This window comes from Triticum urartu, chromosome 7 (genome assembly GCF_003073215.2).
Source record: "Triticum urartu cultivar G1812 chromosome 7, Tu2.1, whole genome shotgun sequence".
Taxonomy (NCBI): Eukaryota; Viridiplantae; Streptophyta; class Magnoliopsida; order Poales; family Poaceae; genus Triticum; species Triticum urartu.
Window position 1 is genome coordinate 25,135,737 of NC_053028.1, and position 4,032 is coordinate 25,139,768.

The following is a 4,032-nucleotide window of genomic DNA, read 5'->3' on the forward strand; positions in this document are numbered from 1 at the left end:
TATTTGGAGGCATGTGGGGTGTGTTAGTTTTTTATTTTTCATTGGCCATGTGATTTCCGGCCTAGTTTTAATTATAAACTGGACCACTCTAATATTTATGCCTTTTTCTATCTTCATGAAATCGGCAGAGCTCCAACTTTGCATTGTAAAAAAAGTATCTAAAAACTATGCATTTTAGAAAATCACTTGTCCGAAATCATTTTAATCATATTGAAAGACTGCAAATTCTGGCTACAGATATGTCAAAATGCATGTAGAAGGGGCAATTAAACTTTTCAATGAGCCAACAATATGATTACAAATTCTAGATCCTTGTCTTGAAGTTATTCCGAGAGAACCGGCCGAACCTTGATTCTCCAGTGGTACTCCTTTTCCAACTTCATTTCATTTCTTGGGAAATTGAACAACCTATATGACGATTATGTACCTAACCCAATAAAGCAAGCATGCACACATTATCCTTTCTACAGTTCATGGTTTATTTATGGCGACAGTTTTCTCGACGAAGATAGTTGCCTGCACAGAGATTGCAAAGAACAGATTAAGACAACGATATATATGTGCACTTCATCAATTATCAATGTTGATCTCTTCTTCTCTCTCTTTTTTTTGAGGGGAACGTTGAGGTAAACTATACTCCACCAAACCAAACATATCAAATCTCAACAGATCTAATGCATTACACCGTGCCAAAATATAGTGCATATAGATTGTGTTCTTAGTCAAACTTTCTAAAGTTTGAGGAACTTGGCTGCTTGACCAAACTTTACAAAGTTTGAGAAAATCTACATGCACTGTTTTTGAAATGAATGGATTATTGTCTAAATTTACTAATAGAGTTTGATACCTAAATTAACAGATTTATAAATATGAATAGAAAACTTACTTCCATTGCCCGAAACTTATTCATTCGTATTGTTGGATCAGACAATTGTTTGTGGAAGCTATGACACAGGAACCTTTTTTTTATCTTTCGTACAAACTTAAGTTCCAAAGAAAAGGTTATACTTCATATTTCAGTTTATCCCCACCAAAAAATATCAAATTCGATATTAAGTATGTTTACGGCCAGCTTTTTTTTAGCAAACTCGTATAAGGTCGAATATGTTTCATGTGCACCATCAAAATGGCTAATTCCTTATGTCTGAAATGGTCCCATTTCAGTTGAATTTTGATCTTGTGTACGCCTATATAGCCCTAGAGTTGAATTGAATTACACCTGGTCTGAACATAGTTTTAAAGTATCATTGGAAGTTCAGAATAACTTGAATGTAATTCCACAAATAACCTACCAATTATTCATGTCTACTACAATACCATTTGACTGGTACAAATCTAAACTTCCAGGCAGATAAGCTCACAGTTCAAAATGGCAAGCTTTGTTACCCTCCTGAATGCAAGCTTGATGATTAGTTTTTTGGGTAAATATAAATGGAGTTTTATGGACTCAAAGAGCCGCATTAAGACAACATACATAATCATTACATCGTGAAAAGAAAAGACTATATAATCGATAAGGATTCACCTTTAATGATAGCTTGACAAAATAGCAAACTAAATAATATTTACCCAGGTGAGTAGACTGATGGTGAAACTATACATCACAACAAGTAAAATTGGTCGGTAATATTGATACATACCAACACCACACATAACTGTATAGAAAGTCATGCAGTTAAGAGGCTTGCTTACAGACTGTGGGGCCGGTGTGCACAGTGATGAGATGTAGGAACACTAGGGGCCAGTTCTTTTGGGCGATTCTACCAGAATCGCCCCCCCTCCCCAGCTTCTCCCAGAATCACCACTCCATATGTTTTTTACAATCCTAGCTAATTAGACCTTACCTAGATAGGATTGTAAAAAAAATATGGAGTGACGATTCTGGGAGAAGCTGGAGAGGGGGGCGATTCTGAGAGAATCGCCGAAAAGAACTGGCCCTAGAAGCAGCAACACAACGATAAACCAAGGCCTCCTACTTGTTGACACCTTCTCAAACAAAGCTCACATAGACCATATACTGAGAAACTCAGCTGAGGATTCGGGTATCGTACTTGGCTTATATAGTAGCTTCGGTCTACTTTCATCACAATAGTCCAACTTCTATGCATGACTTTTTCTGCAAAAGAAACTTCTATGGATGACTTAGCCACATGGTCTTTTGCTGAGACTCTCGCTCCCAACACTGTAGCTGTAAGAGTTGGTACTTCTAAAAGGACAACATTTGGTTCCATCGCCACCGCCACCATTGCCGCGTGGGGAACTCTATGCTTTTCCCTTCCCCTCTCTTCTCATGTTCATTCAAGGTTCAGCTCCCGGGCGATTTTTGCTTGTGACCTGCGTCACTACCCAGTGGAGGATTGGCCTACATAGGGTGCATCGGTGCCACACATTGGTGGCCGTGCGATGACTTTGGCAGATGGTAGTTTCCCTCATGACGGCGTCGCATGGGACCATTGTTTCTAAAAAAGTTTCCTTTTCTTGTACCCTCTCGGTGTTTACACGGTAAGGCCACAACTTTTGTATCATGATGAATGATCTTGAGAAAAGGAGGTTATGATGCTTGTCTTATTACACTTTTGACCATTGTATTCAGTTGGGAATACTCTCACTCCTTGTGATTCCTCAAATAAACTTATCTACATGCCTTTATTTGCCCTCGTAAAACTGTTCTTGGTCAGAACACTGTTTCTTTGGTTTGTTTCTAGGTATCAACAAAAATGTTTCTTGTTCGTTTCAGAAACAACTCCTTGGTCTTCTCACATATTCTCCCATCGATGCTAAAAGAAAGCTGATATGACAACCACAAGGAGTGGTTGAATGCTTCAGGCCATAGCACAACTTCTGGTCAAACTAAGTATATTTATGTGAGTTGATGTGGATGTGGTACGGAGACTGAGTAACCGGGATGACCAGCCGCCGGTGCATCAAATAAAATGCAATTCATGTTCAACTTTCCAAAACTAAATGCTTGAATTTGCGTGCCCAGTAAACACACGAACGTAGTTGAGATTGCGACAGGAATATGATATGGAAATGATCGTCAAGTCATGTGAAAAATTCCAGGAGCGTCTGTTGAATTGGTTTACCTGACCACCACATGACGTTGAAATTAATGTTTAATTATCGTGTGGCTAGGGTTATTAGTGACCACTACAACGGAAGTCTAAGACCATGTGCAGTTTTCCCAAGATGAACTGATGCTTCACAGATGCGTAGTGTACCCTATTAGTAAATTTGTCTAGGAAATTCTGGCTACCAAAAATCAGATACTGTCAAAATGCAAGAATAAAGATGGCAAAATTTCAGATTTTGTCAAAATACAACTAAACAGACGTCAAACTTTATGTATTTTCTTCAAGCAGGCGGGTATCCCCGGCATTTGCATTGATTGTTATACGCATCAATCTTTTACTGTGATTCTCTTTTTTCTTCAAAAATAAGGGTATTTTCTCATGAATATGGAAAACTTACGTATCATTCTATTGATAGAAGAAGTTAGAACGAGTACAAGGCGAGGTACAACACATGACACAGATGCAAAAGCCGTGAACATGGTGCCCGGAGCAGAGACATGGGATGCTTGGCCCAAGCAAGAGAAAAACACAGCTAAACTCGCCATCCTAAGAAGTAACCAAGGACGACCAACAACACGACAACCAACATTTCCAGATCCAGAACTGAGGACGCCGTGAGCAACTAAGACAACGCCTTCACGAAGGAGTACGGCGCCGAGACGCCGTCGCCGTTCGATCCAGATAACCGGGCCTAGGGTTTCCCCTGATGCTTGAAGATGGGCCCGAATAACGGCCATGAGAGCGTCTCCAAGAAGGGATGACACCCACTGGTGTCGTCGCTGGAAACATAGTATGCATGGATTTCGCCCTGGCCAAAGTCTGAGCAATCCCAAGCCGCCGGAGCACAACTCAGAGAAGAGGAACTCAGGCATAGGTCAGAACCACGACCACAGGAAGAGGAGCCACACCCGCCATGGAAGAGGCACCGGGCGATGCTGGACGCACAACCAATGGAGCG

The 4,032-nt window shown here is 40.5% G+C and overlaps 1 long non-coding RNA gene across 1 annotated transcript; it reads right to left on the reverse strand.

Moving 5' to 3' along the window:
• Window positions 1-254: 254 nt before the first annotated feature.
• On the reverse strand, window positions 255-2,611 carry LOC125523258. The gene is made up of 2 exons (XR_007290151.1): window positions 1,693-2,611; window positions 255-516 (listed from the first exon to the last, which is right to left on the reverse strand). It is a non-coding gene; the product is annotated as an uncharacterized LOC125523258 (long non-coding RNA).
• Window positions 2,612-4,032: the final 1,421 nt, after the last annotated feature.